Source organism: Lithobates pipiens, unplaced genomic scaffold (assembly GCF_037356315.1).
Source record: "Lithobates pipiens isolate NorthernLeopardFrog02 unplaced genomic scaffold, aLitPip1_a1.2 Scaffold_16, whole genome shotgun sequence".
Taxonomy (NCBI): domain Eukaryota; kingdom Metazoa; phylum Chordata; class Amphibia; order Anura; family Ranidae; genus Lithobates; species Lithobates pipiens.
In genome coordinates this window covers 309,532,048-309,547,841 of record NW_027507748.1, presented here as the reverse complement: position 1 = coordinate 309,547,841, position 15,794 = coordinate 309,532,048, and the positions used below count along the sequence as shown (strand labels likewise).

The window sequence follows — 15,794 nt, the reverse complement described above, 5'->3', positions numbered from 1 at the left end:
GCTGCATGTGTCGCTAGGTAGCTAGTTATTTTTTTAGGTTCACCGCCAGGTTTTTATATCGCTAGGTACCCCGATATACTACCCAATAATGTTTTTAACCCCCTGATTGCCGCTAGTTAACCCTTTCACCCCCTTTTGCCAGTGTCACTAAGCGATCGTTTTTCTGATCGCTGCATTAGTGTCGCTACAGTCGCTAGGTAGCTAGTTATTTTTTTAGGTTCACCGCCAGGTTTTTATAGCGCTAGGTACCCCGATATACTACCCAATAATGTTTTTAACCCCCTGATTGCCGCTAGTTAACCCTTTCACCCCCTTTTGCCAGTGTCACTAAGCGATCATTTTTCTGATCGCTGCATGTGTCGCTAGGTAGCTAGTTATTTTTTTAGGTTCACCGCCAGGTTTTTATATCGCTAGGTACCCCGATATACTACCCAATAATGTTTTTAACCCCCTGATTGCCGCTAGTTAACCCTTTCACCCCCTTTTGCCAGTGTCACTAAGCGATCGTTTTTCTGATCGCTGCATTAGTGTCGCTACAGTCGCTAGGTAGCTAGTTATTTTTTTAGGTTCACCGCCAGGTTTTTATAGCGCTAGGTACCCCGATATACTACCCAATAATGGTTTTAACCCCCTGATTTCCGCTAGTTAACCCTTTCACCCCCTTTTGCCAGTGTCACTAAGCGATAATTTTTCTGAACGCTGCATCAGTGTCGCTAGTGTCGCTAGGTAGCTAGTTATTTTTTTAGGTTCACCGCCAGGTTTTTATAGCGCTAGGTACCCCGATATACTACCCAATAATGGTTTTAACCCCCTGATTGCTGCTAGTTAACCCTTTCACCCCCTTTCACCAGCGATCACAGTATAAGTGTCACTGGTGACGCTGGTTAGCCAGTTAGTTATTTAGGTTCCCCGTCAGGTTTTTATATAGCGCCAGGGACCCCCATATACTACCTAATAAAAATTTGAACCACCTGATTGCCCCTAGTTAACCCTTTCACCACTGATCACCGTATAAGTGTTACGGGTGACTCTGGTTAGTTTGTTTTTTATAGCATTTTATATTCAAATCCGGAAGGCAGTGCTTGGTTTTCGGGGTCCCGTACGTGGCTAGGCTCCCAAAAAGTCCCCCACATGTGGTATCCCCGTACTCGGGAGAAGCAGCAGAATTTATTTTGGGGTGTAATTTGACTTCTGCCCATAGCATGTGTGAGCAATATATCATTTAGTGACAACTTTGTGCAAAAAAAAAAAAGTTTGTAATATTCCCGCAACTTTTGGCAAAATATAAAATATTCCATGGACTCAACATGCCTCTCAGTAAATAGCTTGGGGTGTCTACTTTCCAAAATGGGGTCATTTGGGGGGGTTTTGTGCTATTTTGGCATTTTATGGCCTTCGAAACTGTGATAGGTAGTGAGGAGTTAAATCAAAAATTTGCACCCTTAGAAATCCTGAAGGTGGTGATTGGTTTTCGGGGTGCCGTGCGCGACTAGACTCCCAAAAAGTCCCACACATGTGGTATCCCCGTACTCGGGAGAAGCAGCAGAATGTATTTTGGGGTGCAATTCCACATATAACCATGGCATGTGTGAGCAATATATCATTTAGTGACAACTTTTTGTAAAAAAAATTTATTTTTTTATTTTTTGTCATTATTCAATCCCTTAGGACAAAAAAAATAAATATTCAATGGGCTCAACATACCCATCAGCAATTTCCTTGGGGTGTCTACTTTCCAAAATGGGGTCATTTGGGGGGGATTTGTACTGCCCTGCCATTTTAGCACCTCAAGAAATGAGATCGGCAGTCATAAATTAAAAGCTGTGTAAATTCCAGAAAATGTACTCTAGTTTGTAGACGCTATAACTTTTGCGCAAACCAAAAAATATTCGCTTATTGACATTTTTTTTACTAAAGACATGTGGCTGAATAAATTTTTCCCTCAATGTATGACTAAAATTTAGTTTATTCGATTTTTCTTATAACAAAAAGAAGAAAATATCTTTTTTTTTCAAAATTTTCGCTCTTTTTCCATTTATATCGCAAAAAAAAAAAATCGCAGAGGCAATCAAATACCATCAAAAGAAAGCTCTATTTGTGGGAAGAAAAGGACGCAAATTTCGTTTGGGTGCAATATTGCATGACCACGCAATTACCAGTTAAAGCAGCGCAGTGCGAAATTGCAAAAAGACCTCTGGTCCTTAAGGTATTTATTGGTCCGAGGCTGAAGTGGTTAAATAGTGAATGCAAAGTGAATATAAATTTTCCAGCCTGCTGGTTAGTAAATGCAATAAAACTGTACGGTCCACTCAAATTAGGTAAAGGTGAATAAATAAATATTTAGATAAATAATTAGTAAAACTATCATGAATCAATCAATACTTAATAGTGAAAGCTATTAGAGTTGCTTGTGACTGTGATTGTAGCACAACCAAATGAATGGACACAAGGGGAACAATCAATCCTATATAAACGTGAATACTGGTGGGGTGGTGGGTGTAAACACACTGTGTCAAATCTCAAAACATGCCATAAATACCACAATAAAAAAATTGAAAAATAGAAAATTAAATACAGTGAGGAAATGAAAAATAATAAAAAAGATTAAAAATATTTTAGTCCAGAAAGTAAAAAGTAAAAAGTAAAAAAAGTAAAAAAAGTAAAAAAAAATCTTGCGGTGACAAGTCTAATATAAAAGTCCAATTGAATAAAGTTTAAAATTGATATTTAAACATGAAACGAATATTTGGTGGTGAAAAAAGTAAGTGAGGAAAGTGACTTCAATATACTGTGGAGGCTGATCCACCCCGGACGGGGTCATATCTCTGGTGAGAGCAAAATCCATAAACGTTCAATGCAAACGTTCACTGCGAACGAATATTGAAGTCACTTTCCTCACTTACTTTTTTCACCACCAAATATTCGTTTCATGTTTAAATATCAATTTTAAACTTTATTCAATTGGACTTTTATATTAGACTTGTCACCGCAAGATTTTTTTTTACTTTTTACTTTTTACTTTCTGGACTAAAATATTTTTAATCTTTTTTATTATTATTATTTTTCATTTCCTCACTGTATTTAATTTTCTATTTTTCAATTTTTTTATTGTGGTATTTATGGCATGTTTTGAGATTTGACACAGTGTGTTTACACCCACCACCCCACCAGTATTCACGTTTATATAGGATTGATTGTTCCCCTTGTGTCCATTCATTTGGTTGTGCTACAATCACAGTCACAAGCAACTCTAATAGCTTTCACTATTAAGTATTGATTGATTCATGATAGTTTTACTAATTATTTATCTAAATATTTATTTATTCACCTTTACCTAATTTGAGTGGACCGTACAGTTTTATTGCATTTACTAACCAGCAGGCTGGAAAATTTATATTCACTTTGCATTCACTATTTAATAAGGACTAACCTCCAGCACTTTATTGTTTATTGATTTTATTATTGATTTTACTATACAGTCCATTAAGGTTTCTCGCTGTTTTTAAAAAAAATACTAGCCAGCAGGCTGGAAAATTTGTACAATTTTATTTATATTATATTACATTTTATATTTTTTAGTGAGTTTTATAAGGTATAGCGCCACATCTATTTTCCTTCTTTCCCCTCATATTCCAACAGGACAATGACCCTAAGCACACAGCCAAGATAACAAAGGACTGGCTATGGGACAATTTAATTTCTTTGAGTTGCCCAGCCGGAGCCCAAACTTTAACCAGATTGAACATCTCAGGAGAGATCTGAAAATGGCTGTGCACCGATGCTCCCCATCCAACCTGATGAAACCTGAGAGGTCCTGCAAACAAGAATCTGCCCAAAAATAGGTGTGCCAAGCTTGTAGCATCATACTCAAAAAAAGCCTTGAGGTGTTAATTGGAGACAAAGGTGCTTGGACAAAGTATTGAGCAAAGGCTGTGAATACTTATGTATGGGATTTTTTAAATTTGTAATAAATGTGCAAAGATTTTATCCAAACTTCTTCCACATTGTCATTATGGGGTATTGTTTGTAGAATTTTGAGGAAAATAATGAATGTAATCCATTTTGGAATAAGGTTGTACCATACCAAAATGTACAAAAAGTGAAGCACTGTGAATACTTTCCGGATGCACTGTAGGGTATGGCAGGCAGGACATGTGCCACTCGAAGACAGTGGCAGCAAGGAAGGATTATAACCCCGTCAGATTTTTCTTTCACCGTGTGCCCATTGCAGAGGTTTTTCTTCACTTCCTGTGCCATAGCCGAACAGGAAGTGAGATTAAGGGAATTCCTTGGGGACACCCAGGTCACGAGAACTAGTGTCCCCATGGGAAGATTTCCCCGCTATTACTTTTCTGGGGCCAACCCAAAATTTGGGGATTTTCTTTTACTTTCAATTATAATGGTAAACAGGACAAATAGAGAGGGTGAATCTCTTTAACAGGGGCACAGAAAGCAATAAAAACAGACAGGTGTTCTAATCCCTCTCCACTCTGTCCAAAACTAAAAAAAAAAAAGTTTTGCTTTGGCTTATACTTTAATTTGTGTCCCATTCAGGCCTTCCATCAGCATGGACCTGCAGTGACAGATAGCACAGTCTATCTCTGCTGTAACAAAGAGCTAGGGCAAGGAAACTCACAATAATCACTTCCTTTACTGGGCTCTAATTGGTCTGAATATGGCACATCTTAACTAAAAAGGCAAACACCATTCCTCATTTCTGGAACTGGGGCACCAATTGGCTAAACTGTCACTGCAATCAGTCACAGGTCCACGCTGATGGAGGTCTGAATGGGTTCAGAATCATGCTATTATGGTACAAAAATACATGCCACACTGTATCCTTTTTTCTGCATTACATCATTCTGATAGTATGCTTTTCCACACTGCCTAATTCTGTATGCAATGTTGTAGTTAGCTATCCTGCACCTTGTTATGTGTGTGTTCCAGAACTGAGGTGTCAGGTGTCAGGTGTTTGGGCAGGGACAGAATTTCAGCACTTGGCATAGGCAGTATGCCATAGATTGTTCCCTGCTCTGGGTGCGTGGGGATACCTAAAACAGTTGCAAAAAAAGTATGTGAACTCTTTTGGAATGATATGGATTTCTGCACAAATTGGTCATAAAATGTGATCTGATCTTCATCACAACAATAGACAATCACAGTCTGCTTAAACTGATAACACACAAAGAATTAAATGTTACCATGTTTTTATTGAACACACCATGTAAACATTCACAGTGCAGGTGGAAAAAGTATGTGAACCCCTAGACTAATGAGAACTCCAAGAGCTAACTGGAGTGAGGTGTCAGCTAACTGGAGTCTAATCAATGAGATGAGATTGGAGGTGTTGGTTACAGCTTCCCTGCCCTATAAAAAACACACACCAGTTCTGGGTTTGCTTTTCACAAGAAACATTGCCTGATGTGAATGATGGCTCACACAAAAGAGCACTCAGAAGACCTATGATTAAGAATTGTTGACTTGCATAAAGCTGGAAAGGGTGATAAAAATATCTCCAAAAGCCTTGCTGTTCATCAGTCCATGGTAAGACAAATAGTCTATAAATGGAGAAAGTTCAGCACTGCTGCTACTCTCCCTAGGAGTGGGCGTCCTGTAAAGATGACTGCAAGAGCACAGTGAAGAATAGAGTGTCAGCTAAAGACTTACAAAAGTCTCTGGCATATTCTAACATCCCTGTCAGCAAATCTACCATACGTAAAACACTAAACAAGAATGGATTTCATGGGAGGATACCACAGAGAAAGCCACTGCTGTCCAAAAAAAACATTGCTGCATGTTTACAGTTTGCACAAGAGCACCTGGATGTCTCACAGCAGTACTGGCAAAATATTCTGTGGATAGATGAAACCAAAGTTGAGTTGTTGAGAAGAAACACACAACACTATGTGTGGAGAAAAATAGGCACAGCACACCAACATAAAAACCTCATCCCAACTGTGAAGTATGGTGGTGGGGGCATCATGGTTTGGGGCTGCTTTGCTGCATGGATGGATTGCTATCATCGAAGGAAAAATTAATTCCCAAGTTTATCAAGATATTTTGCAGGAGAACTTAAGGTCATCTGTCCACCAGCTGAAGCTCAACAGAAGATGGGTGTTGCAACAGAACAACGACCCAAAGCACAGAAGTAAATCAACAACAGAATGGCTTAAACAGAAGAAAATACGCCTTCTGGAGTGGCCTAGTCAGAGATGCTGTGGCATGACCTCAAGAAAGCGATTCACACCAGACATCCCAAGAATATTGCTGAACTGAAACAGTTCTGTAAAGAGGAATGGTCAAAAATTACTCCTGACCGTTGTGCACGTCTGATCTGCAACTACAGGAAACGTTTGTTTGAAGTTATTGCTGCCAAAGGAGGTTCAACCAGTTATTAAATCCAAGGGTTCACATACTTTTCCCACCTGCACTGTGAATGTTTACATGGTGTGTTCAATAAAAAACATGGTAACATTTAATTCTTTGTGTGTTATTAGTTTAACCGCTTCGCTCCCGCCCTATAGCCGAAAGACGGCTACAGAGCGGACGCTAACTGCCGGGAGGCCGTCCCTGGACGACCTCCTGTTTACTTCCGCAATGTGCGCTCCCAAAAGCGTGCATCGGGGAAGTTCTGTGCTGGCCGTGTCCCTCGGACACAGCCAGTCACAGATCGCTTTAAATGGCCAATCACAGCGGCCATTTACAGCGGGATCGGCCTATCCAATGAGAGATGATCTCATATGTAAACATATGAGATCATCTCTCAGCGCCGCTCTCCCTCCTCACACAGACAGCATGTGAGAAGGGAGAGATGAACGGCTGCAGCGGCCGTAAGAAAAAAAAAGTACCATCCTCCCCAGTGGTGCCTGCCCCCAGTGCCACCTGTTAGTGCTATCTGTCCCCAGTGCCACCTGTTGTCAGTGCCATTTGTCCCCAGTGCCACCTGTCGTCAGTGCCATGTATAAGTGCCATATGTCATCAGTGCCACGTGTCATCAGTGCCACATAGTGCCATCTGTCATCAGTGCCACGTATTAGTGCCATCTGTCATCCATGCCACGTATCAGTGCCATGTGTCCTCAGTGCCACCTGTCAGTGTCACATGCCATCTGTTGTCAGTGTCACCAATGCCACTTATCAGTGCCATCTGTCATCAGTGCCACGCATCATCTGTGCCACGTATTAGTGCCATCTTTCATCAGTGCCACGTATTAGTGCCACGTGTCATCAGTGCCACGTATAAGTGCCACGTGTCATCAGTGCCACGTATAAGTGCCATATGTCATCAGTGCCACATATTAGTGCCATCTGTCATCAATGCCACGTATAAGTGTCCTCAGTGCCAGGTATCAGTGCCATCTGTCATCAGTGGCACGTGTCATTGTCCTGGTGCTCCAGGGCCTTCAAAAGTGGTAATAGGTAGTCAACATGTTAGATGTGTAATTTATGCTCCTAGAACACGTCATGGTGCTCCCTGCATGTTGGGCCTCTCTATGTGGCCAGGCTGTGAAAAAGCCCCACACATGTGGTATTATAATACTCAGGAGGAGTAGCAGAATTTTTTTGGGGGTGTAATTTGTGGTATACAAATGCCATGTGAGAAAAATAACCTATTACAATGACAATTTTGTGGGGAAAAATTAAAAAAATTAAAAATCTTAATTTTGCAAAGAATTGTGGGAAAAAAATGACAACATCAAAAAGCTCACCATGCCTCTTACTAAATACCTTGGAATGTCTACTTTCCAAAAAGGGGTCATTTGGGGGGTACTTTCCTGACATGTTCAGGTTGCAAGAAATGAGATAGGCCACCAGGCACCATCAGATGTGATCAATTTTGTATGATTCACGCCACAGCTTGTAGACTCTCTAACTTTCACAAAGACCAAATAATATCCACTAATTTGGGTTATTTTTATCAAAGACATGTAGCAGTATAAATTGTGGCCAAAATTTATGAAGAAAAATTAATAATTTGCATAATTTTGTCACAGAAACAAAGAAATATGCGTTTTTTTTTTCAAAATGTATAGCATTTATAGCGCAAAAAATAAAAACCCCAGAGGTGATCAAATACCACCAAAAGAAAGCTCTATTTGTGGGAAAAAAAGGACAAAAAATTCATTTGGGTAATTGTCATGCAAAGTGTGAGAGCACCGAAAGCTGAAAATTGGTCTGGGCAGGAAGGGTGTTTAAGTGCCCAGTAAGCAAGTGGTTAAGCAGACTGTGATTGTCTATTGTTGTGACTTAGATGAAGATCAGATCACATTTTATGACATTATGACATTTTATGCAGAAATCCATATTATTCCAAAAGGGTTCACATACTTTCTTTGCAACTGTATATGTCATGTAGTGAGCATTTATGTATGTATGTATGTATGTATGTATGTAAGTATGTGTGTGTGTCTTAATGCCTGTACATATGTATTATGATGGGAACACTATTTGTCATTGTAAAAATGTGGTGAGTTTTGTGAAAAGCCTGATAACCTGCTATCTCAGGACAGGAAGCCCAGTGAAAAAATTGGATTTTTGTACACACAGTAAAATCCTTTGACGGACACAGCTCCTTTAATTCTTGACCTTAGGGATGTCCTCAAGCAGTGCCAAAAAATGTGGGGTGGAAACAGCAAAACATAACTTCACCCACAAAAAAGGGAACACATCAACAGAGGAGTCGCCATCTTAAACGGCCGCCATCAAAACCAGCAGCCAACTTGTGCATCAAAAGATGCGTTTACAACAAACTAGTAACTTAAAGAAAGTGTAATTGCAAACATACACAGCCGCCTGCAAAACCTTATGGCCAAAGCAAGCATTTGAAGATGCGCTTACGTCAACTTTGTAGAATTTAGTGAGAGTGTGAACGGACGACCAAGTCGCCGCCTTACACACCTGGGAGACAGACGCTTGATGTCGGAAAGCCCAAGAGGTCCAATTGCTCTGGTGGAATGAGCCATAACAGGAAAAGGGGGCACCTGCCCCTTTAAGGCATAGGCCTGAACCACGATCTGTCTGATCCACCGAGAAATGGTGGACGAGACCGCCAGACCTTTTTTCAGACCAGCCACCGAGACAAACAGAGAGCCTGACTTCCGGAAGGGAGCCATAGCAGACACATACACCCGTAAAGCCCGGACCAGGGAATATAAGGCAATCTCTTTTGGGTGTGTTGGCTTAGGGCATAAGGAAGGTAACACAATGTCCTCATTTATCTGGAATGCCGAAACCACCTTTGGAAGGAAAGAGGGCTGTGGATGTAGCATCGCCTTATCCTTATGGATGACCAGGAAGGGAGACTTGCATGACAAGGCCGCCAACCCAGAAACCCTCCTGACAGATGTAATAGCCACTAGAAAAACTACTTTCTGAGAGGGTGTTAACAAGGGAATCTCCCTAATGTTCTCAAACGGCAGTTTCTGAAGCACCGATAGCACCAGATTCAGATCCCACGGAGGTAGTGGGGGTCGAACCCCTTGCACAAAGGTACTCACCAATGAGCAGGATGAAGTATCGGACCTTGCGCTAGAAGGCCCTCTTGCAGTGGTAGCTGCCAAGGAAAATCTGCCACCAGTCGTACTAGGTCGGCATACCAAAGACGATGAGGCCAATCTGGGGCAATCAGAATTACTGGAATCCCCTCGGCCTCCACTCTGCGCAGCAGAAGTGGTAGAAGCTTGAGTGGGGGGAAGGTATAAATCAGCCGATAATGCCACCATGGAGCCACCAACACGTCTGATGTAACCGCCAAGGGGTCTCTTGTCCTGGGCACAAACCTCTGCACCTTCCGATTGAGACGAGAGGCCAAGAGGTCCACATCTGGTGTGCCCCACCTTAGGCAAAGAAGCCTGAATACCTCCGGATGCAACGACCATTCCCATGGGTCCAGCATCTGACGACTTAGGTAGTCCGTCTGCCAGTTTTCCACACCCAGGATATATATGGCCGTCAGGGCCGTCACATGTCGCTCTGCCCACTGGAAGATATGAGCAACCTCCCGGGCTGCAGCTGAGCTCCTTGTTCTTCCTTGATGGTTGACGTATGCCACCTCCGTGGCGTTGTCTGACTGGATCCTGATCGGACGCCCTTGTAGCCTCATTGTCCATGTGGAGAGGCAAAGTCTGATCGCCCAAAGCTTGAGAACATTGATAGGCAGTTGGGATTCTTCCCACGACCAAAGTCCCTGAGCCAACTGTACTCCCACCACACCCCCCTAGCCGGTCAGGCTGGCGTCCGTTGAGATCCCATCTAATTGAGAAGAAGGAACGATCTCCCGGACCTAAGGGCCAGAGACTTCAGCCACCAGAGAAGGGAATCCCTGACTAACTGGCTCACCTGAATTTGACAATCCAGGGATAATGAAGATTTGTTCCATTTTGACAAAAATAGGATTTTTAAAACAGCTTACCTGTAAAATCCTTTTCTTTGATGTACATCAGGGGACACAGAGCCATAGTAATAACTATGTGGGTTATATCGGCATATCAGGTGCTGGACACTGGCACGCCCCTTAAGGCATGAACTTCCCCATATAACCCCTCCCATTACTGGGAGTCCCAGTTTTGTAGCCAAGCAATCAAAGTGTATAAGAAGAAGGGAGGGACCACTGTGTCCCCTGATGTACATCAAAGAAAAGGATTTTACAGGTAAGCTGTTTTAAAAATCCTGTTTTATTTTCTTACATCAGGGGACACAGAGCCATAGTAATAACTATGTGGGATGTCCCATAGCAATGGCAACTGAAGGGGGGAGACAGAATCAAGGAAACAGGAGGCCAGAAGACTCATACGGCAGCCTGCAGTGTATGCTGTGCCCAAAGACAATCTCCTCATGACCTTTAATATCGATTTGAAAAAAAAAATCGGATAAACGTCTGAACCAAAGACCAATGTTTCGGTCTTACAGATCAGAGTCATAGAGGCCTGATGATGCATTACCCAAGAGGCACTAATCGTCTTGGATGAATGTGCTCTTAATATGAGAAGGAAGAATTTTTTCTTTAAGCTGAAGTTTGATAAATCACTTGACCAACCCATTTGGAAAATAGTGGGTCTTGACGCTGCCTGTCCATATCTTGGACCCTCTGGCAGTACAAACAAAACCTGTGTTTTGCGAACCTGAGCGGTCACCCTTAAATAGATTCTGATCGCTCTTACTACATCAAGAGACTGTAGTGCTTTTTCTTCCTCAGAATAAGGCTTCTGGGGAGAAAGAAGAAAGAATAATATCTTGGTTTAAATGAAAACCTGTTACCACTTTTGGTAAGAGTTCAGGATGAGGACATCAAATCACCTCGTCCCTATACATGATGAAATATGGCTCTTACAAGACAGAGCCTTTCGTTCCAATACTCTTCTAGCAGAAGAAATGGCAAGCAAAAAAATATTATCTTTCTTGTCAAAGAGCCAAGAGAATTTCTCATAAGGTTCAAACGGCTGATTTAACAAAGCCGACAAGACCAATTTTAAATCCTAAGGATTTAGAAGTGCCTTGATAGGGGGAATAAACTGTGTTACCCCCTGAATAAGCTACGCACCAAGAGAGGGAAGCAAGAGGCCGTAGGAAAAGACATCGACACGGCCTGGATTTGGCTCTTGATAAAAGTTAAGGCCGGCTTCAATTCAGATCCCATATGCAGGAATTCTGCCTATTGACATACCTCCAGGGGTGCCAACCCCTGGATCCATACCAAGAAACCTATGCCTTCAAGATTCTATAGTAAGTGATTCTGGAAGCTGGCTTCCTGGCATTAGTCAAAGTAGACACTACTGAAGGAGATCACCCACGATCTTTTATAGAGTGGGATTCAACAGGCAAACCTGTTAAACTCCTTGTCCGTAGAGTAGGATGAAATATCGGACCCTGTGCAAGAAGGTCTGGCTATAATGGCAGAGTCCAAAGGACTTAAACTGCCCTCCTTATGATCTCGATAAATTCAGATCTTCTGGGACCCGCTGGGGCCACCAGAATCACCGCCTTCTGATCCTGCTTAATCCTGCGGAGAAGGCGCAGAAGTAGCAGAGCTGGAGGAAATGCATAGATCAGTGAGAACTGATCCCCTGGGAAGACTAATGCGTCTGTTCCGCCAGCTAGCGGACCCCTTGTTTGACAAAGTTTTCGACCTAACTAATGAATGTAGACGCGAATAGGTCCATGTGCGGAGTACCCCATCTGACATATTGCTAGGAAGATGTCGGGGTGAAGAGATCATTTTCCCGGAAATAATTGTTGGCGTCTCGAGAAGTACGCCTGAAATATTAAAATTGCCGATAGGCAAGGAGTGTTGTGTTCTGCCAAAGCTAGAACATTATTCACTTTTATTTTTTTTTTTATTGCTGTAAGCCACCACCGTGGCTCTGTCAGACTGAATCCTGTCAGGACAATCCTGTAATCTGACCGCCAAGATTCTATGGCCAGATATACTGCCTGAAACTTCCAACAAAGTTGATAGGCAAGGTACTCTAACCTGGACCATCTCCCCTGGACAGAATATTCTTCCAGGGCTGCTCCCCAGCCTAGAAGGCTGGCATCTGTTGTTGACCTCTTGCAGGATAAAGATTTTCACTCCTGCTGGATAACAACCACTAATTTAGGCTCTGACCTATGTCGGGAGCCAAGCATATTGGAAACACACAAGGTCTGAATCCTCTTTATTCCAGACCAACAGGATGGTGTCTTGAAGCAGTCTTTGAATAAAACTGCACGTAAGGGATGGCCTTGAAGGAGGCCACCATTTCCCCTAAAAAATATCCTGCAGCCAAAATGAAGGAATTTTCCTTCCTGATAAGTTGAATTAGTCCTACAATGGAACTGATTCACTTCAGGGGCAAGAATACCTTCTTCTGTATGGTCTTTATAACCAGCCCCCAAGTAACCTCCTTGATGGTCTTAAGGAGAATCTTCCTAGGCTAAGAATCCAAACCTAGAGATTTCAGCTATCTACAGCTGAGATCAGACTTTGGTTTTAGACCTGAGACTTAATGATCTATTCAAAGTAGATCTTTTAATAGGCTAGGACCGCAATGCCTTGAGCCTTTAAGTGCCAATTCAGATCTCTGAGATCTAGACTAGGTCTTACCTCTCTGCTTGGCTCTGGGACCTTAAAAGGTTGGAGCCAAAAAAAAAAAAACAGTTCCACTAAGGGAAACACTGATATCACTGACTGGGATAACAGCTGATCCAGAGACCAGAAAGAGACACTTCTCTTCTTTCTCTTTTTCTCTCTGGAACCTTAGGAGCATTCTTTGAGGAGATGGACACTCTTGCATAAGACTGCCGCATCAGCAGCCCCAAGGACCCCACAGGCAGCACCCAAACTGGACCCGAACCCTCGGATCGAAAGCCAACTGAGTCATCCGGGCTCTTGAAACTCTAGATGTAACCTAGAGAAGAAAATCGCAGAAATCACTCTGCTCTTAACATTGTTCCTGCCAGACTTTGAGAATCGCAGGACCTTTCCCCTCACTCAAACAAATGGGGGTGCTCCTTCATGAGAAGGCCTTAGCATTCTGCTTGATGGGTTTTCTGCCCCCAAGATCCTTGTGCTGCCCCTGGGAACTTTCTCCTGAACCTGACGATTGAGACCGTCGAGACTGCCTAAAGGCAGATTCCCCTCTATCCCCTCTATCCACATGCCATTCCGCCTGCCCCCTGAGCTTCTGCTGTGTACCGCCTGCCATGTTCCTGCCATGCAATGTGTTCCCCCCCCCCCCCCCCACAGAGCTGCCAGCTTCCCTCTGCTCCCACCGGCTGCTACGGGGCACAGGGGATCTATAGGTGGAAAATGGTACCGATCACTCACTGAGTTAATTTATAACTGAAGCATAGCAAACTGTTTACTATGTCTCCATTTGTAAATGAACAGGAAACTTCAGAGAGCTTCATATTTATTCATTTCCATTGCAGCTGAGGCTGCAGAGAAATGAATTGGGAAATTTATGTCCCAAAAGTGAGATATCAGGGGCATATGCTGACAGCTTCTCTCTGCTCCTTTCGGATGCTGCGGTGCACAGTAGATATATGAGTGGAGAGCTAGGGCAGAGCTGCTTATAAAGGGGTAGCACCAGTCCTCAAATATGGGGCCCAGGCAGCAGCGGAATTGGATATGGGCAACTTTCAGCTGCTGCAGGGAGAGACACACAGGGGTTTGGTTCCTGTAATTGCCCCCACCTCTACCTCACCGATCACCTGCCCTGTCCAGGATTCGATTCCCCCTGCTGCCCGCTAATAAAGATTTTAGTGTATTCTTAATTAAAAAAAATTAAATATTTATTAAAGGCTTCATACAGATAGGCTGTATGGGGCACTGTGATTTCTAACAGCAGCCCTGCCTGAGCAGGGGAGGGGGTGTGGAGCAGTAAATATATCAAACTTACCAGCCCCTTCCTTTCCTTAATGAGCACAGTGAGTGATTGGTACTGATCACTCACTGTGTTCATTCATAACTGATGCATACTGTGCTTACTATGCTTCAGTTTGTAAATGAACAGGAAGAGTGCTTCCTATTCATTCATCTCCAGTGCAGTTGAAGCTGCAGACAAAAAATAAATACATAAAAAAAAAAAATGAATACAGGGGAAAAGAGGGTCAATGTATACAGGGGGGCAGTATTGTTTGAGGAGAAGAGAGTGTGTACAGAGGGTGAATATAATTTGGAACAATTCCCAGGTTGTACTTTCTTCTGCATAGCAGGTCTCTGTCACTCTGGTAGGGGCCCCAGTGCATTACTTTGCCCAGGGACCCATGATGTAAGATGGTACTGACCGGAGGTAAGGCTTCATTCAATCCTCACCTCCATGGCAAATTAGAAGGGGTGGGGCCACAACAAAACAACACCCCAGCGGGGCAGGCCTTTAATAAGCCAGCTATGACTGTAGAATGAGGTGATTTCGAGCCTCACCTCCATGGCTGACTGTGATTGGCACTACCAGGAAGCAAGAAGAGCTCAAAAAAGTAGACCTTATTAAAAAGACCTGCTTCTTTGCTCCGTTTTTCTTTCCTGGTAGTGCTGCTCCTAACAAGCTATGGAAGTGAGGCTTGAAATCACCTCATTCAAACCTCACTGTGACTGTGTAGGCCAAATGTCAGCCCCCATTCCCTTGCTCCCATACATGGTGCCGGCCTAACAATAAGAAATATTTCCCCCCAGATAGAGAACTTCTCGCTCAGGTTGGGGTGGGACACCAAACTAAGTCTTTGCCCTGGGTGAAAGAATGTCAGAGGAAGATCATTTGAATTGACCTGGGAGACTAAATTAAATACATGTCAGTGTGAGTGTAAGCAGACTAAGGCTCTGTCTGGTGACTGAAATAGCCAGTACAGCAGAGAGGCTGGAACTGGAGCAACAAATAGCTGCGCAACAAATAGCCAGAAGGCTCTAAAATATCTCTGTTGTGCTGGAATATCCTGTGCATGTAAAGACCAGCTATTATCTGCCTTCCTTAATGAATAAAAGTGGTCTGGAAGCCTTAAAATGCACCTTGGCAAGAGTCCTTAAAAGCTCCCCATTTGAATTTGATCCTTACAGTGTATATGCTGGTGGGGGACCCAAATTTACTACTATAAAAAAAAGATCTGACAAGCATTTCTATGTGATAGTATAAAGGCAGTAACATTGCAGAGGAGATCTGTGAATTGTTGTTTACTTATCTCCCACCATTGTCCATCCTAAACAACTTTCCAGTGGTGCTGGGCTCCAGTAGGGGTCAAGGGACAAAGGAGGGGAGGGGATGTCACTTGTTGGCAAAAAGAATAGCTATGTTTACTTGGGCTGAATTGCTTGGAAACAAGAGA

The 15,794-nt window shown here is 42.9% G+C and overlaps 1 protein-coding gene across 2 annotated transcripts in view; it reads right to left on the bottom strand.

The window, feature by feature from the left end:
* Positions 1-15,794, bottom strand: part of LOC143982686 (synaptonemal complex protein 1-like) — a 103,723-nt gene that overhangs the window by 12,759 nt on the left and 75,170 nt on the right. The gene's annotated exons all lie outside the window — the stretch shown is intronic.